This window comes from Symphalangus syndactylus, chromosome 9, assembly GCF_028878055.3.
Source record: "Symphalangus syndactylus isolate Jambi chromosome 9, NHGRI_mSymSyn1-v2.1_pri, whole genome shotgun sequence".
NCBI classification, from domain to species: Eukaryota; Metazoa; Chordata; class Mammalia; order Primates; family Hylobatidae; genus Symphalangus; species Symphalangus syndactylus.
The window spans coordinates 123,345,466-123,369,822 of NC_072431.2; the positions used below are offsets into that span (position 1 = coordinate 123,345,466).

Consider the following 24,357-nt stretch of genomic DNA (forward strand, 5'->3'; position numbering starts at 1 on the left):
CACTTGTCCTTCCAGAGAACTAGTGGTGACCCAAATGCCACAACCATCATAAGCCATGTGCTGCCTGACGGGCAACATGCTGCTTAAAATGCTGATATGTAGCTAGAAACCATTAAACCCCAGGGAGAAAAAAGTAAAGGATTAAGACAAGGACAGCTGTAAAAAATAAAGCTCAAATGCATCATTAGAAACCAGAAATTCACAAAGTAAAACTGGCTGTCATCCCCACTGGTATTAGCAACACTCGACTTGTATATTAATGAAATAGTGCGGGAACTCTAAGTCACCCTTTAACCGTGGAAGCAAGAGGGAAGTTTCTCTTTACTGCAGTCTCTCCTAACTTGAGCCCGGGTTTTTGATAACGTTGAATTTTCTTTGCCTCAGAGTATCCTCACCAACCCGTCTTAAGTTGTCTTACCTTGGTAGCAGACTTTTTCTTCTTAAAGCACAGCCGCTCCCTTCAGTGCTGGGACTTTGATGAATGCCACCTTCAGCCTTGTCTTTACCTTTCTTTATTCTCTTCATCACTGTGTTCACTTCAATTTTTGTTTTCTTGGCTGTTATCATCTTTACAAAAAAAGAGTTCAATATATTTTGATCTTCCGGGGTTAGAGTATACCTTGACTTTTTTCTAAATGTAAGAGCTTATAGGAAAAAAAAAAGGGCTTCAAAAATTTTAGATCCAGAGTTCCGTGCATTGCGTAGCAACTTTGAGTTTTTGGAATGCTCCAAAAAATGGTTATAAGCAATTGAATTTGGAGGTTATCAGGGTTTGGGGCTTGTGCCATGTTAGGTGATTTAAGATTATTAGCCACTTCCACCTTTTTAGAGAGATTCATTTTTACAAATATAAATGCTATTAACAATTCAAAGCACTCTCATAATTCCCCTTCTTTGTTCTTACCCCATGATCTCAATTTCAATTTTTCTTATTTTCTTTCCATAAGTGGAGAATTTCCTACCAAAGTTTCACAAAGTTATTTGCAGGCTCAAAACAAGACACTTATTTGATTATTTTCAGATGTCACATCAATTGGTCTTCAGCCGAAAGTAATCCTACAAGATGTTATGCTTTTATGCTTTCTGTTCTTTCAAAAACCACAAACCTGCGTGTTTGAAAATATCACTCTTTCCAAAGCCCTCGGCCTCACCCACAGAGCTTGGAAGTAAGGATGGTTTCAGGCTTATATATGTACTTGCCTTCTCAAGGAAACAGCAAAACACAAAACCCACTCACTTTTCTTATATCTACTGTGAGCATAAACGGGGAGGGGAGGGGTGTGGGAAGCCATTAAGTTGTGAAATCCAGGAAGGTGAAATACAGGTGAAATCTAGAAAGTTGTGTCTCGGATGGGATTGTGTTCTAAATACCTTCAAGATGCAATGTTTCTCTTGCCCTCATAGTTTGTGGTACATAGTAGGCATTCAATTCATATAATAGCATAACTGGGTGAGTGATTGGGGAATGGGGGTGGGAAGGTGGATGGAGTCCTTTGTTAAATGCCAAAGTCAGAGGTAGGCTTAAAACGGGGTAAGCACACCCCATCTCTCTCATTGAACACAGCTTAAAACCCAGACAGACGCATGGGTCAGCCACTTGAGGGCTCTGAAAAGTAAACAGTAAGCAGAAGCACCGAGGACAATGACCAGGCTCCACAGTCCCACCGAAATAGTGGCACTTTGCCATTTGTTCCCCGCAGGATGCCCTGGGCCGAACTCATCAAAATCCCAAACCCGGAAGTGGGCATCAGGGTGTGATCAGAGAGGTCTCTAGAAGAAACCCTCCTCCAGTCAAGGAGTTGGGAAGAAAACAGCAAATGCTCAGAGAGAGAGGGAGAAATTTTCTATTTTTCTTTTTTCCCCATTTTCTTGTGCCTGCCTCAAACCCACATAAGAAGCAGTGGCAGCAGGAACCGTCAGGGGTGAAAACTCTGTGGGAGGGAATCCTCCTGCCTTAGTGGAGGAGCCATTGTCCCAAGAAGGTGGCAAATTCCCTTTTGCTTTTTATCTCCATCTGTCCTCCCACCACTTGGCCCTGGAAGTGAGCACAGTGACAGTAGGTGCAGGGCAGAGCACCAGCCTTCCGGCCAGAGGACTGAAAAGGCCAGGCTGAAAAGTCCCAGGGAGACATGGAGCGGGAGGGCCTTGGAAAAGTAACCCCTTAGAGTTAGCAGTTCCTGAGCTTACCCCTGAGGAGTGCATACACAGGGCTGACCCTGCACAGCACAGACGTTGAGAAGTGTGTTATGGGATAGATGGCCGACTATGTCCCAAACTGGCTACTGGGTGGTGCACACATGGGACAGATCCAAACAGTGCTGCAACGATTTTGGACACTGAACTGATGCTGGAACTATCACCCTCAGAAGGCTGGTTGGAACTTGCAGCCTAAACCCAATTAGGTCAAATGCCTCCTAAAAATCATATCAACATTCTGCATAAGATTTTAACAAGACCCAGAATCTCGTAACATGTGTAGTAGGCAGACATCTTTTTTAAAAATTGTGGTGTTAAATATACAAAGCATAAAATTTACCATTTGAATAATTTTTAAGTGTATGGTTCTGTGGCATAAAGTACGACCACATTGGTGTGCAACCATCACCACCATCCATCTCAAGAACTACTGTGTGTTCCCCAAATGAATCTCTGTACCCATTCAACTCTAACTCCCCATTCCTCATTTCCCTTGCCGTTCTTTCCATCTCTATGAATTTGATGACTCTAGTTACCTCATATAAGCAGAATCATACAATGTTTGTCCTTCTGTGTCTGGCTTATTTCACTCCACATGATGTCGTCAAGGTTCGTCCATGTTGTATAGCATGTGTCAGGATTTCCTTCCTTTTTAAGGTTGAATATGATTTCATGGTGTGTGTGTGCCACATTTTGTTTATTCATCCATCCATCGATGGACACTTGTGTTGCTTCCACCAGTAGGCAGACTTCTAAGATATCCCCTGATGATTCCCAGATACTGATTTTCATATCACCTTTCCTTAACTGTGGGAGACTATGGTAAAAATCTTGAGCTATCCCTTCCATGATTGGGTTATAAAACACTCTGGCTTCTGTCTTCCTAATGTGCAGTGTCTCCATACTCTGTATTCTGCCTCTATACTCTGTACTCTATCTTCAGTACTCTAACTTATTGCCCTCTTGGCTTACATACTTTGATGAAGCAAGCTGCCATGTGAGAGAGGCTCATGTCGAAAAGAACTGATGGTGGCCTCTAGTCAACAGCCAGAGAGGAACTGAGGTCCTCAGTTCAACAGCCAGCAAGGAACTAAATGCTGCCAATGACCACCAGTTTAGCTGAATTGGGCCTTTAGATAAGATCACAGATCCTTGGTCAACATATTGCTTGTAGCCCTTTAAGAGACCCCACAGCAGAGGACTCAACTAGGCCCAAACTAAAGAAACAATGGGACAATAAATGTTGTTTCAAGCAACTGAGTTTTGGAGTAATTTGTAATGCAGCAAGAGATAACTAATACAACACAATATTCAGAATGTCCAAGAAACAATCCAAATTTTTTCAGTCTACAAAGCACCAGGAAAATCTCCTTTTACATGAGGGAAGACAATAACAGATGCCAGTACAGAGATGATGAAGGTGTTGGAATTATCAGAAAAACATTTAAGAGCAAGGATTATTTAAATCCTCCAACAATAAGGGCAGATACTTTTGAAACAAATGAAATGCTAGAAAGCCTTAATGGGGAAATAGAAGATATAAAGAACAAAATGGAAATTTTCGGCCTCAAAAATAAGGTTATTAGAATTAAAAAGCCACTGGATAGTTCAATAGCAGAATGGAGATGATAGAGGAAATCCAGTGAATTTGAAGACAGGAAAATAGCAGTTATCCAGTCTTAACAATAAAGACAACACCATTGAACAGAGTCTCAGGGAACCACGAAACAACAACAAAACACCTAACATGCCTGTTAGTAAAGTTTCAGACGTAGAGGAGAAAGAGTTCAGTGAAGAAAAATATTTGCAAAAATAGTGGCCAAAAACTTATTTAGCAAGAGACACAAACCTACAGATTCAAGAGACTCAGTAAACCCGAATTGGATAAAGCTAAGGAAATGGGCACTCACATGCAGCACAACAAACTGCTGAATTCTACAGATAAGGAAGCAAATCTCGAAAAGAAAAGAACCCAAGAGAAATGATGCCTTACTTACAGGGGAACATTGGAATGATTGTGTTTTTGCATCAGAAACCAAGAAAGCCAGAAGAAAGTCGAACAGTATTTTCAAAGTACTAAAAGAAAATAACGGTGAACTCAAATTTTAAATCCAGGAAAAGTATTCTTCAAGAATTAACCTGAATTAAAGACATTCTCAGGGAAGGAATTCTCATTGTTTTCCAGCATACATCTTCCAAAAGAGCTGCTACAGGAAATTCTTCAGAAAGAAGAGAAATGATACCAGAAGAAAAGTTGGAGCCTTAAGAAAAAAGAGCAATGGAAATGATAAATATATGGGCTAATATATTATTTTTATTCTGTTGTTTTTTGAGGGTTTGAAAGCAAAAAATACAACATCATCTGATGGCGTTTTCAATGTATGTGGACATAATACATAAGACAACTATGATAGAAGGCTATACTCTGTATGCTTCCTTTTCTACAATGTTCTCTAGAAGACATAACCATAGTGGTAGAGGACACATAAGTGATGGCCAGGTCTTGGGGTGGAGGTGGGGTATGATTGCAGAGAGACAGCAGGAGGGAGTTTTTGAGGCGATAAAACATTACTGTATCTTGTTTGTGGTAGCGGTAACTCAAATCCATATATGTAGTAAATTTCATAGAACTACACACAGAGAAAAAGTCAATTCTACTGTATGTTAATTCTAAAAAAAGAACAGGAAGTATAGTTAGGTCCCCCAGCAGTCTGATTTCAAAGGGAATGAAATCTGCCTCCCGTGCCCTCTCACCCCACAGCTCTAAATGATGCATTTCTTACTTTTTGGTTTCTATAGGAATGTCCTTAAAAGAGGGAAGTTCATATAAAAATGATGAGATTTAAAATAAAAGCAGATAGAAAAACCCATGGACTTAAATTCTGCCTACGGTTTAAATATTCTTTGGGTCGTTTCCAGCAAGAGAGCCTGAAAGTCGGATGAACGGCACAAGACATTACAACAGGAGGTACAGCTAGTGACTACAAAAATGATTGGTCTGAAGTGAACAGCTTTCACGTTGGTAGAAATGTCATATGTTGGTAGATATGGAGAACACTTCCAAAATTTGTGATGGACAGGGATAGAGGAGGAATTTCTGTGATATTAACAAGCAAAGTTCTTTCCCTCTAGAATAGTAACTCGTAACTCCTGACCATGGCACTAGGGCTCTTCAGTGCCTTGTAATTGCGGTTAATAGACGGAACCTCTGAGTCTCTATCTACACCCTCCAGGTTGCTTTCACACACATACGGGTTGAAGAAACACTGGGGAACAAGAGCTTAGGTATGAAGAACATCTTAGATGTTATGTCTATGTTGGTAATGTCATGGGCTAGCTGCTTCTTCAAAGTAAAAGGTGAGTGGGGAAGAGAAACCAGCAACGGAGATCAAGAGTGGTAAAGCGGGAACTAGACTGTAGTGAAAGGAAAGGAAAGAAGTTAAGTGAAAGCAAAGAAGTTAGAAGTATCAAAGAGTGGGTGGTCGACCATATAAAACACTCCAGAGAGGTCAGGTAAGGCAAAAATCGGGAAGCATTCATTGAATTTAGTAATTAGGGCATTTTTCAATATTTTAGTGCAAACATGATATACGCATCACAGTGTCTGCCCAGCCCAACTTTCCTTGCTAGTTAAAACTGCTTCACCCTCAGCCCCTACACAGGGAAGCTGTGTTAGGTTGATTTTCGCAAAACAGTGGTCAGAGCCTGACCAGGCACCTGACTCAAGGGCAGCCCATTCATAGGCTGGCAGGTGACCTTTGAAGAGGCCTAGTACAAAGATAACAATTAGCTGTTTCACCTGGCTCTGTCCAGGATTTGGACTGTGAGATATAAAGTGGTTTGGCCAGTTGCATGTGAAAGGAAAATAGAGCAGGCTTGAAGAGGAAAAGAGAGATAGTGAGAGCAAGAGAGAGAGAGAGAGACTGCTATGGTTTTGAATACATCCCCTCTAAAATTCAGGTGTTGAAACTTACTGGCCAATGTAATCATATTAACAGGTGGGGCCTATAAGAGGTAATTAGGTCACGAAAAGTCCTTATAAATGAGGCTTCACAAATGAATGTGATTAAAGCCCTTATAAAAGAGGCTTCGTGCAGCGTTTGTCCCTCTTGCCCTTCCATCTTTGGCCGTGGTGGTGGACGCCGTGCCTTCCCTCCAGACAGTGCAGTATCAACGCACCAGCCTGGAAACAGCGGCTCTCACCATACACCAAAGCCGCTGGGGCCTCGATCATGGACGTCTGAGTCTCCAGAACGTGAGTAATAATTTTTTGTTCTTTATAAATTATCAAGTCTGTGGTATTCTTTTATAGGAGCACAAAATGGACTGAGACCGAGACACAGGCTATGTGTACCGAGAGAGGTAGATAATGGTGCTGGTCCGTCCAGCTGCTCTGATGAGAATGTGTGGGAATTTTGTTACGAAGTTACCTGTCTAAAAGAATGAACCTTGTGTTGGATCGGGAAGAAGGGCCGTGGTAGAAAAGCCTGTGTCTCTCTCTCTGTGTGTGTGTGTGTGTGTGTGTGTGTGTGTGTGTGTGTGTGTGTGTGTGTGTATAATAAGAAAAAAGACTTAAACATGATAGAGAATGTGAGGAATGCTACTATGTGACTCACCTGAATTCTAGCTCTCAATCCAGCCCTACAGTTAGAATCATGTTTCTCCTACAAATATCCAAAGGATAGAGAAGTGCCCAGAGATGGCCAGCTACCTGGTGGACATGGGAACTGCAGAATATTCACAGTGATCCAATTGTGGAGGGAAAGGCATTATTTGCGAGTCTGCACTATGCACATGGTTCTATGTTAAGCACTTTACCCACATTTCCTCATTTAAGCCCCACAACACGTGTAAATAAGCATGATTGTTCTCGCTTTAAAGTTCAGAAGATTGAGGCCCCAGGAAATAACAGAAACCATTAGAACTGGAAGTTGAACCGAGATCTGTTTATCTGAAAGAGATCCGGATCTTTTCACCTTTCATACTTCCCCCACTTATGAATCTTATACCCTTAATAATTAACAAGCACACCTGCTGATTTCCTATGGGTGTGGCTCAGGATGGAATTTAAAAGTTTCCAGTATAGTTGAGAAATAAACAAAAATGTGTAACATGGCAAGTGACTGCTTGAAGTAGACCAGTCAGGCATATATATATGTGTGTATATATATATATATATATATATATATACACACATATATATATTATATATATAACATTTATTATATATTATATATAAAAATTGTTATATATTATATAAAAAATTTATTATATATATATAATTTATTGTCTAAGGTGAAAGGAAGGCACTAAAATTAATTGACTGGCTTTAGCAGTTCCAAAATAGTAGTAATTAGGAACTGTCCTGAACAAATCAGAACATATAGTTACCCTAATGAAACCTTGCTGTAATATTATACTTTCTGATTCAAGATTACCAAGGCCTCCACCTACTAACAAGGCCCTTCTCACATTTATCGTCTTTCAAAAAATACCTAGTACCTCTCAATCTATGAAGGCACGGAAACCATGCTGAATTGGGAACCTCCCAGGCTTTCCTATCCAATAGCTTTGAGTGCAAATTGGGCAGATATGTTCTTAATTTGTGTAGGGATAAGAAGCCTGGGGCAATAATCATCTGGTGATCAGAAGCTGAGTTTAGGAAAGGTTTGGGTTGCCCGGAAGCCTTGTTGTATCAATCAGGTTCTTAGTTGAAAGCAACTGAGAACAACGCTGACTTGCTTACACAGAGAAGATAGGTGGTACTGGTGGCTCACAGAATTGCTAAGAAGGCTGGATTACTAAGCACAGAAAGAAAACAGGAACAAGACAAACTGAAAAACAGGCAAATGACAGCCAAAATGACATCACAGAACTAACCCAGTGAGGACCTGGCTGCTGTCACTGGCACTGTGTGTTGTATACCACAGCCAGCACTGCTGCCATGTAGACCCAGAATGATTTCTCCACTGATCCTGCTTTTTTTGTAATGCCAACTCTCAATTCAGAGAGTCCAAGTGGGTGGATCTGATTGGTCAATCCTAGGCTATCCCTGCTAGTCTAGTCTTTTCAGGCCCATAGTGGAAAGGAGGGTTCTGCCTCCAAGAACTGTAATTTTGCCCCCAAATATTCATTTTTCCCTTCCAGGGGAAAGGATTATGCCTCCCTGCCCTTTTGGCATCAGGCTTGACCATGTTGCTTGTTTTGGCCAGTAGCATATTAGAGGAAAATCTGCGGGTGGTGTGCTAGTGGAAGCGTCAGGAGCCAATGCGTGCTCTGCCATCTACTTTCCCTCTGCCTCAAGAACAGCAATGTTCTATATTGGACTATTGCATCAACCTGAATCCCAAAAGTGGAAGACGACATGGAACAGAGCCACAACGAGCCCATGAGGGGCATGCAGCATTAGCAAGAATTAAACCTTTGCAAGCCACTAAGATTTGCAGGGGTTGTTTGTTACCAGGGTATAAAGTAATCTGACTGATACATGCTCTCACCAAAACACATATGATGGAGAATTCCCAAACACATAGAAAGAGAGTTCAAATGCTTGGCCAAAAAGTTAAAAAAAAATAGCAATTAAAAAATTCATTTTCCTATAGAAAATTCATCTAAATATAGAATGTTAAACGAGTCACCTTTCTTAAGTTCTCAGTTTCCCTGTGGCTCTCCAGGGGCTGCCCTATGGTCCTCACAGCACTACAAGAGTACAAAGTTTGCGTGGGTGGAAGAACCCTTGGGGCAAAATTCTTCACAATCTTGGGGCAAATTCTTCACAATCTCTGTTGTGTGTATGTTAAAGATTATTTATATTGATCTTAAAAAAATCACTAAATGTTAAAATTGATCAGGGAAGGTTTCTGCTTGGAAAGAATGGTTTGTGAAAAACACTCAAGGCAAGTTGAGACAATAAAACACTGTAAAATGTGTGTTTGTGTGTGTGTGTGTGCACGCAAATAGCAAATTAGTTTTTAGGTGGTTTTATTTCTAAAAAAGTAGTTACGTATTTTAACATGTAATGAAAATAAGGAGTCTACTATTTCTTAGTTACACAATGAAAATAACATAGTTGTGGCTGTTTTCTATGAAATTATTTTTCTTCTCCTAAGGAAATTAAGTTCAACACAATTTCCTGGCTTTCTTGAAAGTTTTAAGGTTCCACAATTTCATTCACATCTGCTCATGACGTTCAGTTTTTAAGCCTTGGTTCACAGACTAAAAAGAATCCTTACATTAAGAAGCAGGTCAACCAATGAATTCCAAAGAGAATTTACCTCAGAGGCGTTTCAGAAAAGGCAGGGCAGAACTTGGTAGTGGTACCAGGTGTTGGCTAACCCAAGGCATGGAGATAATTTGAAGATCCAGCTTCTTGTTACTTTAGTCCAAAAGAAGCAATTCCTATTTAAAAAGTAATCTAAAATGGTTTTTAAAAATCCATTTTTTTTCTTTTTAGGATGGGACATACCTATGAAATTCCACACATTTCCTTTCCGCCACTCTTAAATAATCAGCCCATCAATCCACTCTTTTCAATGGGTGATGTCATTTGTCCACTGCCTGGTCAATCTACACATGTCTTTTGAGTACCTACAATGTGACCTGGGGTGTATGTACCACCTTGGCATCACAGGATAATGCAGTTACCTGTTTAAGAGGTGAAAAAATGTTACCTTAATCACTGGCATCGGAGCTCCTCTTAGAGATAGGAAAGTCTTTGTTTAGTAAATAATTTCCCAAGCCTTTTTTTTTTTTTTTTTTTGTGAGTGTGGGAAGAAGAGTAAAGGGGATCATCTATACAGAACACATGAAAACAAGGGGATAGAGCAGCCACTTTGCATGGAAAGATACAGAGGGAAAGTTGGGAAGGGGAGAGTATTGAGCAACTGGCTGGGAGACAGGAGGTGATGAGAAATTCCCAGGAACAATGATAGGCAAGGATGCCCACTACCAACAGTACTAAACCTTAAGATATTGTTAAAAAGGGTTTACTTTAAATCTGCCTTACCAAGAGTCCCTGTGTGAACAGTGCTATGAGGAAAGGGACTGTGCACTTGAGGCAGTGAAATGATCCCTAAGAAGCGTCAACACAGTGGAAGCAGGGGCTTGAGTCAGAGGTCCCTGGGTAAATAAAAACTTCCCAAAGATACCCCAGAGTGACTAGGAGGTAGTTTGTGCAACCTCTGATGCATGATAGGGGTCACACCATTTTCACTGCAATCTCAATGAGCGTGATGACTCAGCCACCAATTCCAGCTGCCATTTTGGTTGCAGTTGTGAGAAGTGGTCCCATCCTCAAGAACATGACATGCTCCTACGTTATTGTGAATTATGCTGAAGTGAACATAGGTGTGCATGTATCTTTATAATAGAATGATTTATATTCCTTTGGGTATATACCCACTAATGGGATTTCTGGGTCAAATGGTATTTCTGCATCTAGATCTTTGAGGAATCGCCATACGGTCATCCACAATGGTTGAAATAATTTACACTCCCAACAACCGTATAAAAGTGTTCCTTTTTCTCTGCAAACTTCCAGCAGCTGTTTTTTGACTGTTTAGTATACCTGACTAGTGAGAGATGGCTTCTCATTGTGGTTTTGATTTGCATTTTTCTAATGATCAGTGATGTTGAGCATTTTTTCATGTTTGTTGGCTGCATATATGTCTTGTTTTGAGAAATGTCTGTTCATGTCCTTTGCCCACTTTTTAAAGGGGTTGTTTTTCTTGTAAATCGGAGCAACCTGTATTCTCATCATGGGGAGGGGGTGGTTATTAAATGAACCATGCTTCATCCATACTATAGAACAAGTTATGCATCATTTCAAAATAATGTTGGTAGATTTGAATATACTGACATGGAAAGATCTCTAAGACCTGTAGCTAAGTTTAAAAAGCAAGGCAAAGATCAATACCTAATTTTTTATGGAAAACTTCCCATAAAATATAATTACATATTTGAATGTGTATGTACATTTTCCTTGGTAGGGGTGGGATTAGATAGGGAGCTGGAGACAAAACCTATTTTGTTTGAAAAATTTTAACCATGAGAATGTATTTGTGTTTAGTCGGGCGTGGTGGCACATAGCTGTAGTCCCATCTACTTGGGAGGCTGAGGCAGGAGGATTGCTTGAGCCTGGGAGTCTGAGGCTGCAGTGCAATCGTGCCACAGAGCTCCAGCCTGGGTGAGAGAGTGAGACCCTGTCTCAAAATAAATAAATAAAATTTAAAAAGAATATATTTATGTGGTACTTGTGTAATTATGGATCATAAAGTTTAAAATAAAAATGTAAAAAGAACAGTGCAAGGTCAGATTCTGGAGACCATTAGAATACACACACACACGTGCACACACACATGCACACACACGACAGTGCTGGCAATGTAAATCTAGATTAAAAGAACCTACTATTTAAAAGGATCTTGGCAGCCTTGTCCTTTCTCACATCAGAAAAGCCCAGGCTGCGGAGAAGTAAGGTTCCTATGCATGCACACAACATGTGACCTTAACCTCCCAGGAAATCTGAAACTTCGGGCCTTGCCTCAATATCTGTCACAACTACACCCACCTTCAGGTGTGTTGTGAGGACCTAGTCACCTGTTTTCACTCTTACTTTTGAGACAGCAAAGAGTTTTGAAACAGCCTGTGATGGAGTCCACAACTATCAGGGAAACCTGCCCCAATATTTCAACATAGGTTCTTTCTATTTTCCGTAAGTGTTGGCTGGGTGAGAAATAAAGAGAGACAACATAAAGAGAGGAATTTTACAGCTGGGCCACCACTGGTGACATCACATATCGGTAGGACCGTGATGCCCACCTGAGCCTCAAACCAGCAAGTTTCTTGTTAAGGGTTTCAAAAGGGGAGGGGGTGTAACAACAGGGAGTAGGTACAAAGATCACATGCTTCAAAGGGCAAAAAGCAGAACTACTAATAAGAGTCTAACAAAGATCACATGCTTCTGAGGGAACAGGACAAAGGGCAAAAGCACAACTACTGATAAGGGTCCAACAAAGAGCACAAGGAAAAGGGCAAAAGCAGAACTACTGATAAGGGTGTATGTTCAGCAGTCTACATATTGTCTTTTTTTTTTCTTTTTTTAAGCTTTCTTTCTTTCTTTCTTTATTTTTTTATTATTATTATACTTTAAGTTTTAGGGTACATGTGCCCAATGTGCAGGTTTGTTACATATGTATACATGTTCCATGTTGGTGTACTGCACCCATTAACTCGTCATTTAGCATTAGGTATATCTCCTAATGCTGTCCCTCCCCCCTCCACCACCCACCCCACAACAGTCACTGGAGTGTGATGTTCCCCTTCCTGTGTCCATGTGTTCTCATTGTTCAATTCCCACCTATGAGTGAGAACATGCAGTGTTTGGTTTTTTGTCCTTGAGACAGTTTACTGAGAATGACGGTTTCCAGTTTCATCCATGTCCCTACAAAGGACACGAACTCATCACTTTTTATGGCTGCATAGTATTCCACAGAGTATATGTGCCACATTTTCTTAATCCAGTCTATCATTGTTGGACATTTGGGTTGGTTCCAAGTCTTTGCTATTGTGAATAGTTCCGCAGTAAACATATGTGTGCATGTGTCTTTATAGCAGCATGATTTATAGTCCTTTGGGTATATACCCAGTAATGGGATGGCTGGGTCAAATGGTATTTCTAGTTCTACATCCCTGAAAATCGCCACACTGACTTCCACAATGGTTGAACTAGTTTACAGTCCCACCAACAGTGTCAAAGTGTTCCTATTTCTCCATATCCTCTCCAGCACCTGTTGTTTCCTGACTTTATAATGATGGCCATTCTAACTGGTGTGAGATGGTATCTCATTGTGGTTTTGATTTCCATTTCTCTGATGGCCAGTGATGATGAGCATTTTTTCATGTGTTTTTTGGCTGCATAAATGTCTTCTTTTGAGAAGTGTCTGTTCATGTCCTTTGCCCACTTTTTGATGGGGTTGTTTGTTTTTTTCTTTTAAATTTGAGTTCATTGTAGATTGTGGATATTAGCCCTTTGTCAGATGAGTAGGTTGCAAAAATTTTCTCCCATTTTTGTAGGTTGCCTGTTCACTCTGATGGTAGTTTCTTTTGCTGTGCAGAAGCTCTTTAGTTTAATTAGATCCCATTTGTCAATTTTGGCTTTTGTTGCCACTGCTTTTGGTGTTTTAGACATGAAATCCTTGCCCATGCTATGTCCTGAATGGTATTGCCTAGGTTTTCTTCTAGGGTGTTTATGGTTTTAGGTCTAACATGTAAGTCTTTAGTCCATCTTGAATTAATATTTGTATAAGGTGTAAGGAAGGGATCCAGTTTCAGCTTTCTCCATATGGCTAGCCAGTTTTCCCAGCACCATTTACTAAATAGGGAATCCTTTTCCCATTGCTTGTTTTTGTCAGGTTTGTCAAAGATCAGATAGTTGTAGATATGTGGCATTATTTCTGAGGGCTCTGTTCTGTTCCATTGATCTATGTCTCTGTTGTGGTACCAGTACCATGCTCTTTTGGTGACTGTAGCCTTGTAGTATAGTTTGAAGTCAGGTAGCATGATGCCTCCTGCTTTGTACTTTTGGCTTAGGATTGACTTGGCGATGCGGGCTCTTTTTTGGTTCCATATGAACTTTAAAGTAGTTTTTTCTGATTCTGTGAAGAAAGTCATGGGTAGCTTGATGGGGATGGCATAGAATCTATAAATTACCTTGGGCAGTATGGCCATTTTCACAATATTGATTCGTCCAACCCATGAGCATGGAATGTTCTTCCATTTGTTTGTATCCTCTTTTATTTCATTGAGCAGTGGTTTGTACTCCTTGAAGAGGTCCTTCACATCCCTTGTGAGTTGGATTCCTAGGTATTTTATTCTCTTTGAAGCAATTGTGAATGGGAGTTCACTCATGATTTGGCTCTCTGTTTGTCTGTGATTGGTGTACAAGAATGCTTGTGATTTTTGTACATTGATTTTGTATCCTGAGACTTTGCTGAAGTTGCTTATCAGCTTAAGGAGATTTTGGGCTGAGACAATGGGGTTTTCTAGATATACAATCATGTCATCTGCAAACAGGGACAATTTGACTTCCTCTTTTCCTAATTGAATACCCTTTATTTCCTTCTCCTGCCTGATTGCCCTGGCCAGAACTTCTAGCACTATGTTGAATAGGAGCGGTGAGAAAGGGCATCCCTGTCTTGTGCCAGTTTTCAAAGGGAATGCTTCCAGTTTTTGTCCATTCCGTATGATATTGGCTGTGGGTTTGTCATAGATAGCTCTTATTATTTTGAGATACGTCCCATCAACACCTAGTTTATTGAGAGTTTTTAGCATGAAGGGTTGTTGAATTTTGTCAAAGGCCTTTTCTGCATCTGTTGAGATAATCATGTGGTTTTTGTCTTTGGTTCTGTTTATATGCTGGGTTACATTTATTGATTTGCTTATGTTGAACCAGCCTTGCATCCCAGGGATGAAGCCCACTTGATCATGGTGTATAAGCTTTTTGATGTGCTGCTGGATTCGGTTTGCCAGTATTTTATTGAGGATTTTTGCATCAATGTTCATCAAGGATATTGGTCTAAAATTCTCTTTTTTTGTTGTGTCTCTGCCAGGCTTTGGTATCAGGATGATGCTGGCCTCCTAAAATGTGTTAGGGAGGATTCCCTCTGTTTCTATTGATTGGAATAGTTTCAGAAGGAATGGTACCAGTTCCCCTTGAACCTCTCTTAGATTTCAGCTGTGAATCCATCAGGTCCTGGACTCTTTTTGGTTGGTAAGCTATTGATTATTGCCACAATTTCAGAACCTGTTATTGGTCTATTCAGAGATTTAACATCTTCCTGGTTTAGTCTTGGGAGGGTGTATTTGTCGAGGAATTTATCCATTTCTTCAAGATTTTCTAGTTTATTTGCATAGAGGTGTTTGTAGTATTCTCTGATGGTAGATTGTATTTCTGTGGGATCGGTGGTGATATCCCCTTTTTCATTTTTTATTGCGTCTATTTGATTCTTCTCTCTTTTCTTTATTAGTCTTGCTAGCGGTCTATCAATTTTGTTGATCTTTTCAAAAAACCAGCTCCTGGATTCATTAATTTTTTCAAGGGTTTTTTGTGTCTCTATTTCCTTCAGTTCTGCTCTGATTTTAGTTATTTCTTGCCTTCTGCTAGCTTTTGAATGTGTTTGCTCTTGCTTTTCTAGTTCTTTTAATTGTGATGTTAGTGTTTCAATTGTGGATCTTTCCTGCTTTCTTTTGTGGGCATTTAGTGCTATAAATTTCCCTCTACACACTGCTTTGAATGTGTCCCAGAGATTCTGGTATGTTGTGTGTTTGTTCTCATTAGTTTCAAGGAACATCTTTATTTCTGCCTTCATTTCGTTATGTACCCAGTAGTCATTCAGGAGCAGGTTGTTCAGCTTCCAAGTAGTTGAGCGGTTTTGAGTGAGTTTCTTAATCCTGAGTTGTAGTTTGATTGCACTGTGGTCTGAGAGACAGTTTGTTATAATTTCTGTTCTTTTACATTTGCTGAGGAGAGCTTTACTTCCAACTATGTGGTCAATTTTGGAATAGGTGTGGTGTGGTGCTGAAAAAAATGTATATTCTGTTGATTTGGGGTGGAGAGTTCTGTAGATGTCTATTAGGTCCACTTGGTGCAGAGCTGAGTTCAATTCCTGGATATCCTTGTTAACTTTCTGTCTCGTTCATCTGTCTAATGTTGACAGTGGGGTGTTAAAATCTCCCATTATTATTGTGTGGGAGTCTAAGTCTCTTTGTAGGTCACTCAGGACTTGCTTTATGAATCTGGCTGCTCCTGTATTGGGTGCATATATATTTAGGATAGTTAGCTCTTCTTGTTGAATTGATCCCTTTACCATTATGTAATGGCCTTCTTTGTCTGTTTTGATCTTTGTCGGTTTAAAGTCTATTTTATCAGAGACTAGGATTGCAACCCCTGCCTATTTTTGTTTTTCATTTGCTTGGTAGATCTTCCTCCATCCCTTTATTTTGAGTCTATGTATGTGTCTGCACGTGAGATGGGTTTCCTGAATACAGCACACTGATGGGTCTTGACTCCTTATGCAGTTTGCCAGTCTGTGTCTTTTAATTGGAGCATTTCACCCATTTACATTTAAAGTTAGTATTGTTATGTGTGAATTTGATCCTGTCATTATGATGTTAGCTGGTTATTTTGCTCATTAGTTGATGCAGTTTCTTCCTAGCCTCGATGGTCTTTACAATTTGGCATGTTTTTGCAGTGGCTGGTACCGGTTGTTCCTTTCCATGTTTAGTGCTTCCTTCAGGAGCTCTTTTAGGGCAGGCCTAGTGGTGACAAAATCACTCAGCATTTGCTTGTCTGTAAAGTATTTTATTTCTCCTTCACTTATAAAGCTTAGTTTGGCTGGATATGAAATTCTGGGTTGAAAATTCTTTTCTTTAAGAATGTTGAATATTGGCCCCCACTCTCTTGTGGCTTGTTGAGTTTCTGCAGTGAGATCCGCTGTTAGTCTGATGGGCTTCCCTTTGTGGGTAACCCGACCTTTCTCTCTGGCCACCCTTAACATTTTTTCCTTCATTTCAACTTTGGTGAATCTGACAATTATGTGTCTTGGAGTTGCTCTTCTCGAGGAGTATCTTTGTGGTGTTCTCTGTGTTTCCTGAATCTGAATGTTGGCCTGCCTTGCTAGACTGGGGAAGTTCTCCTGGATAATATCCTGCAGAGTGTTTTCCAACTTGGTTCCATTCTCCCCGTCACTTTCAGGTACACCAATCAGACATAGGTTTGGTCTTTTCACATAGTCCCATATTTCTTGGAGGCTTTGATAGTTTCTTTTTATTCTTTTTTCTCTAAACTTCCCTTCTTGCTTCATTTCATTCATTTCATCTTCCATCACTGATACCCTTTCTTCCAGTTGATCGCATCGGCTACTGAGGCTTCTGCAATCTTTACGTAGTTCTTGAAACTTGGCTTTCAGCTCCATCAGCTCCTTTAAGCCCTTCTCTGCATTGCTTATCTTAGTTATACATTCATCTATTTTTTTTTTCAAAGTTTTTAACTTCTTTGCCATTGGTTTGAATTTCCTCCTGTAGCTCGGAGTAGTTTGATCGTCTGAAGCCTTCTTCTCTCAACTCGTCAAAGTCATCCTCCATCCAGCTTTGTTCCGTCGCTGGTGAGGAGCTGCATTCCTTTGGAGGAGGAGAAGTGCTCTGCTTTTTAGAGTTTCCAGTTTTTCTGCCCTATTTTCTCCCCATCTTTGTAGGTTTTTCTACTTTTGGTCTTTGATGATGGTGATGTACAGATGGGTTTTTGGTGTGGGTGTCCTTTCTGTGTGTTAGTTTTCCTTCTGTCAGACAGGACCCTCAGCTGCAGGTCTGTTGCAGTTTGCTAGAGGTCCACTCCAGACCCTGTCTGGCTGGGTGTCAGCAGCAGTGGCTGCAGAACAACAGATTTTCGTGAGACCAGAAATTCAGCTGTCTGATCGTTCCTCTGGAATTTTTGTCTCAGAGGAGTACCTGGCCGAGTGAGGTGTCAGTCTGTCCCTACTGGGGGATGCCTCCCAGTTAGGCTGCTTGGGGGTCAGGGACCCATTTTAGGAGGCAGTCTGCCCATTCTCAGATCTCCAACTGCGTGCTGGGAGAACCACTACTCTCTTCAAAACTGTCAGACAGGGACATTTAAGTCTGCAGAGGTTCCTGCTGACTTTTTGTTTGTCTGTGCCCTGCCCCCAGAGGTGGAGCCTACAGAGCTAGGCAGGCCTCCTTGAGCTGTGGTGGGCTCCACCCAGTTCGAGCTTCCTGGCTGCTTTGTTTACCTAAGCAAGCCTGGGCAATGGTGGGCGCCCCTCCCCCAACCTCGCTGCCGCCTTGCAGTTTGATCCCAGACTGCTGTGCTAGCAATCAGCGAGACTCCGTGGGCGTAGGACCCTCTGAGCCAGGTGCGGGACACAATCTCCTGGTGTGCCGTTTTCCAAGCCCGTTGGAAAAGCACAGTATTAGGGTGGGACTGACCCGATTTTCCAGGTGCCGTCTGTTACCCTTTTCTTTGACTAGGAAAGGGAACTCCCTGACCCCTTGCGCTTTCCGAGTGAGGCAATTCCTCGCCCTGCTTCGGCTCGTGCATGGTGCACTGCACGGACTGTCCTGCACCCACTGTTTGGCACTCCCTAGTGAGATGAATCTGGTACCTCAGATGGAAATGCAGAAATCACCCGTCTTCCGTGTTGCTCACACTGGGAGCTGTAGACCGGAGCTGTTCCTATTCGGCCATCTTGGCTCCACCCTGCATACATATTGTCTTGATAAACACCTTAAATAACAGAAAACAGAGTTCGAGAGCAGAGAACTGGTCTGACCACAAATTTATCAGGGTGGAGTTTTTCCTTACCCTAGGAAGCCTACAGAAGAGCTGGGCATTTCTCAGTCCTTATCTCAACTGCATAAGACAGACACTCCCAGAGCAGCCGTTTATAGACCATTTATAGACCTTCCCCAGGAATGCATTCCTTTCCCAGAGTATTAATATTAATATTCCTTGCTAGGAAAAGAATTTAGCGATACCTTTCCTACTTGCAAGTCCATTTATAGGCTCTCTGCAGGAACAAAAATATGGCTCTTTTTGCCCAACCCCGCAGGCAGTCAGACCTTATGGTTGTCTTCCCTTGTTCGCTAAAAATCGCTGTTATTCTGTTCTTTTTCAAGGTGCACTGATTTCATATTGTTCAAACACACATGTTTTACAATCAATTTGTACAGTTAACACAATTATCACAGTGGTCCTGAGGTGACATACATCCTTAGCTTATGAAGATAACAGGATTAAGAGATTAAAGACAGGCATAAGAAATTATAAAAGTATTATTTAGGAACTGATAAATGTCCATGAAATCTTCACCATTTATGTTCCTCTGCCGTGGCTCCAGCCAGTCCCTCTGTTCAGGGTCCCTGACTCCACACAACACACAACTGATCACCTCGGTGTGAAATTCTCCATAGGAAATCTCACTGATGATGAAGCCAATACTTAGTCCTCGTGTTGGGTGTGAGGACAGCACAGGCATGGGCTTTGTCCATGCTGCTCACTGGCTGATGTTCTCCATCACCAGAAGTCAGACTTGCATGGAGTTCTGCATTTCCAGGTCCTGTTCAGGGCTGCTGGGCCTGTCTTCTTGTCTTCTATGAATCCTTTCTGTCTCCCATCTTCCCGTCTCTCTCATTCCCCTGCTCCCTCCCCTGTGTGTCTGTAGAAAACACCAAATCTTCAAGAAAACTTTCGCTGCAAGCTACCACTGCCTGGCCTTCCTCTCCTCTCTTACAGATCTTCTAGAAGGCCCAGTCCCTCCCTCTCATCTCCCGCTTCTTCCTCAGCAGTTTCAACCATTTACCTTCAACCCTCACAGTCTCAGTTCTTCACCTATTACTGTGTCACTCTCACAGAGGTCACCTGTGTCCTCACTGTCACCTACTCACATGCTCTCTTTTCCATATCCAGTGACAGCCGCAGTTTCTGGCCATGGACAGCACCGTTGTTGAAACCCTTCTCTCTTCACTCCTTTGAGATTTCTCTTTCTTGGTCTCCATCCCAAAGTCCTTATTTCTCAGTGGTCTTTCAGGGTATTGCCTTGACCCTCTTCTCCCTGCCCTTTCTCCCTTACGGATTTGTATCCAATGACATATTTTCAGCCCTTACTTTTGTGAAGCTGGTTCCCATATCTACATCTGGCCATCAGCTTCTCCTTGTGCCCTGCACCCCTTTCCCGCTGCCGGCAGGATATTCCCTGTACACAAGCATCTTTCTAGCATTCTTGTTTTGGCAGCTGTAAATCTAGGCTGATCCTCTTCCTGCCAGTCCTACTTGTCTGCCTCCTGGGTTTCTGAATTCAGTGAACTCTCCACTGATAAAGCCATCTTCTCTCCCCACCAGATCCCATTAATAACAATTCTCACTTGTATCCCTTCACTTGACAAACACGTCTCTTCCTTCCCTCCTGCTCCTGTGGGTTCTCACTGGGCCCATCAGTACAGCGTCTTAACTGCTCTCCCAAACCCCAGCCACCAGTGTGAACCTCCTAAGGCACCAGCTTTCTGTCTTCAAACCTCCATCGCCTCAAGGATAAAATTTACTGCCTTAGGACAGCACTTGACTTCTCAATTTGCTCCAGCCTACCTGTAAAGCCTATCTACTACTAGCCCTTCATTTGTTCCACGAATCTTCTCATCAATCCCTATAGATTTAAGAAAATAAAGGCTCCTTGACTCTCTACAGAAACTGGGAGGTTCTCTAGAATCTCTAGAGTCTGGAGATGTGAGAATCTCTGGAGACTAGGTTTCACTTGCCTCCACATGCCACCTTCCAGGAAATAGTGACTTGTGTCCTTTGTATCAGGCCCTCTGCCACGTTGCTGTTTTTTCCAGGAAGTCTTCCTCAGCATTGCCTCCTCTCACCCAGATCCTCTTCTTTAAAAGGCACCCCTTAACCTCAGAACCCTTCAGCTCAGTTACGCTGAGGAGAAGATTTGGGCTCAGAGAAGTTAGGTTATTCCCTCCATGTCAGTTGTGTATTAATGGGAGGAGTGGGGATTTGAACTGCTATCTCTCTGATGTCTAAATGGGTGCTTTCTCCTGTTTGCCTGGCTGGCTGCCTGATTGTGCTTTTCCCAGTTGGCCTTAGAGGGCTAGGAGTGTTAGCAACACTTGTGGTAATTTTCTTGAGAACAATCTTGTCTTAGTTGCTATCTTTTCTAATCCTCCGTCCTACTTAAGGCTTGGAGCTCAGGGGTCTTCAATAAATGCTTGGTGAATGGCGCTGAATTTTCTTGTCTTCTCCAGTTTTTTCCAAGCAGGTGCTGTATTTCTCCTTATCTCCCAAAGGATTGATATTTTATTCAGCTACAGGAACTCTGGGTGGTGGATGGCCCTGTGGCTGTCGGGGGGTCCCGTTGCTTTAGCCTCAGTTAGGACTCATGTTGAGGAATGTAGGCTTCTTGAGCTTTGGTCATCTCCAAATCAGAGCCCATGGCTCTCTCACCCTTGACTTGAGCCGACTGCCATGAAGATTTGCAAGTGACCAACAGGCCTCAGATTCCATTGCATGAGCCTTTCCTAAAGGAGCAGGAATAGGAGCAGGAACAGGAAGAGGAACACGAGGAGGAGGAGGAACAGGGTTCATTTGGAAACACAGGAAAATGCCTAAATATACAGGAAGAGTTAAAAAAAGCACAGCCATGATTCTGTAAATTAGCCTTCATAGAGCTCCTTCATATTCAGTGTTACTGGATATCACTCCTTCAGCCCTGAAGCTATTCTTCTATAAACCTATAAAAGGAAAGCATTTTGAATAGTTCCACATTAACAATATTTAAAATTCCTTCTGGAGTGACGTTTGGCCACGATTAGCTGTTCCTGAATTAGGATGCATTATGCCTTATGCAAGCCTGAAGGAAAGTAGACCCTCTTAGCCAGGGGCATCCTTCAACTTTCTTCTTATAGCTCTTATATTTGATAACCCTAAGCAAGCTACATAAGCTTCCTGAGCCTCAGTGTCCTCTGATAGGTGGGAATGACAATACTTCACCTCACTGTTGTGAGGATTTAATGACTTAGAACTAAATCACTAAGCCCTATGCCTGGCCCACAGTAGGCACTCAATTAATACGGATTTCTTCCCGTGTTTCCTGACAAAACCCATTCATTTTTTAAACCAGTAAAGCATTGTCTCTAGTTGTTGTTGTTTTTAATCCCCACCCATTATTTATTCATTGAACATTTGTTGATCACTTGTGCATGCCAGGCATTGTTCTAGGTTCCAGGGTACCTCAGTGAATCACATGGACAAGGCCCATGACTTTGCTGAGTGCCTCGGTGTTAGCACAGAGTTGAGGGTACATTATTCTCCAGCTTTGTTGGAATTAGCCTTTCCGCAGCGTGTGTTCCCAACTGGGGGAACCTCATTTCAATTCCTTCATCTTCTTTTACTTCAATTTCTGATGCTGTACTCCAATACTGATCGCTCGTGGCAGTGTATGATTTGGAAGAAAATAACTTAGAAAAACAGATAAAATGCTTAAAGATGCATAAAGAGTTGCAAAAGTACTCCCATGGTGTTTGAAAATTACCAAGACTCAAAGAAACAGGACTAAGACACACTCATGTTTAACTAAGTGAAGTATTCCTCACCACCAGGAGCTGTTCAGTTTGAATGGCGAGAGACCTGTAGGTGTTTGGATCAAATTGCCGTATTAACGAACTTGCTTTCCTGCATCTAGGTCTCGGCCAAATTATAGTCATTCAAATCACTCTAGGATAAATTAGCTTTGACCAAATCCCCTGAATCCACAAGCTTTGTGTCCCTAGTGCATACTTCAATGCCTGGCACTAGATAGATGCTCAGCAAATTCTAGCAAATTCTGTCATTTTTTGTTTGCCTTCCCCTATGGCACCATAAGCTGCTTGAAGGCTAGGCCATCGTCTTATTCATCTTTGTATTATTCTGAACACAGAGTCTACCACAGTGTAGATCCGCAGTAAATGTTTGTTAAATGGACAAAGGAACGAACAAAGGAACAAACTGAGTGGAGGAGTTTTTGGAAGCTCATTCTAGCACACAAGCTCTGCCAGAGCAGGGAACGAGAAGCTAGGCTGGGGGTGGAGGGTCACCGTGCCTGCAATCAGTGAGTATTGGCTCTCAGAAGACCTAGGACCCAGCATCAGTGTCCCTGCTTTAGTGGTGGCACAGGGTCATGTCTGTGTGAGGCCACTTCCCCTCCCCCACACATAATTGGAGGCCTTCTCTGATCAGCCTGCTTTGGAAAACTGCTTGCACCTGGTCTGGAAGAACACAATTAAAAGACGCCGTAAAATTGACAGATCACAGTGCGGAGGGCTGAAAATACATTACAATTCCGATCGAACTATAAATAAAGCCCCTAAATTAAATAAATCTCACACAATTATGGATTAAAACATGTTTAGTGTTAATGGCCTTGCACATGGACCCTGACTCCCGAAATTGTTGCTGAGGCTGCATGGCCGGGGGATTGCATCATAATTAACACCAACCCAACCCAGAGGGGGCGGCCCGAGGTTCAACTGTGGGCCTTCAGAAGGACAGGAGTGGACCAATGAGGCCCCCTCCTCTGGGTGAGCTTCCAAATGCTTACCCAGCCCCTTCGTGGTGCCACTGACTTTTCCTTGGAAAAATATGACCTGGAGATGGCTGTCACTCTTAGGACCTGATCCTGTACACAAAGGCTTAGGCTGGGCTGAGTGTTCCAGCTCCCCTGGTTGCTCCATCACACAGATGTCCACATGCACCAAGTAAATGACCCCACACCAAAAAAGGGATTGTGGAAGAAATACTTGGATAATTCAGTCATTTGCTCACTCATACTCTGTTCCTTTGAAGTCTATACATTGTATATAAATGGCCAGCAATCATATTGTACATTAAAATACAGAACGTTTTCTAGTAACTCTTAAACTCCAATTGTTAGAACCAAGGAGGTTGGTAAAATCATGAAGGACAATGAAAGGTATCAGAGTTTTAGCTATACCAAACCAAGTAAGAGTGCCTAAAATTTAGGAATCTTTCAAGAGAAAGGTGAGGAGCCCATAGCTTTCATTCAAGATCAATTCGTACCTCTCACCGAGACCCAACAGATGGAAAGAGGCTCCAGGACCCCCACTGCGCTCCCTGGAGGAGGGCAGGGTGGTGGTGAAGAACAGGGGCTCTGGATCAGGCTGCTGGGGCTCTACTCCCAGCTCTGTGGCTTCCTAAGCACACACTGCTCTCAGTGTTTTGGGTTCCCCACCTCCATATCAGGGATGATAATGGCAACTCCTTAGCAGTGAGGGTCTGGCCTGAGCTAAGCCTGCATGTGTGTTGGTGTCATCAAAATTGCTGCTGTGACTGTACAGGAAGCAAGCCTGCCTTGGCTCCCACACTCTAGCTGTGAGGGCCCTTACCTGGTCCACCCTAGACGTGGCAGGAGAGGAGCTGCAGGGGTTCCTGGTGTGTTGCAGGAAGGTGAAGAGCGTGGTTTGGGGCAGACACTCTACCAGTTGACCAGCCTGTCTGTCTCTTTGAGCAACTGGGCTATGCCTGGAGAGATGGGCATTAGATATTCGCTGAGTTAGAACGAGGATTAAGTGAAAGGAAGACATACAAAGAATTTA

The 24,357-nt window shown here is 42.2% G+C and overlaps 1 long non-coding RNA gene across 1 annotated transcript; it reads right to left on the minus strand.

Annotated features, from left to right (window-relative positions):
* Positions 1–418: 418 nt before the first annotated feature.
* Positions 419–24,008, minus strand: LOC129490375 (uncharacterized). Its single transcript, XR_008660229.2, has 3 exons — positions 23,822–24,008; positions 9,662–9,840; positions 419–567 (listed from the first exon to the last, which is right to left on the minus strand). It is a non-coding gene; the product is annotated as an uncharacterized lncRNA (long non-coding RNA).
* Between the last annotated feature and the right edge of the window lie 349 nt (positions 24,009–24,357).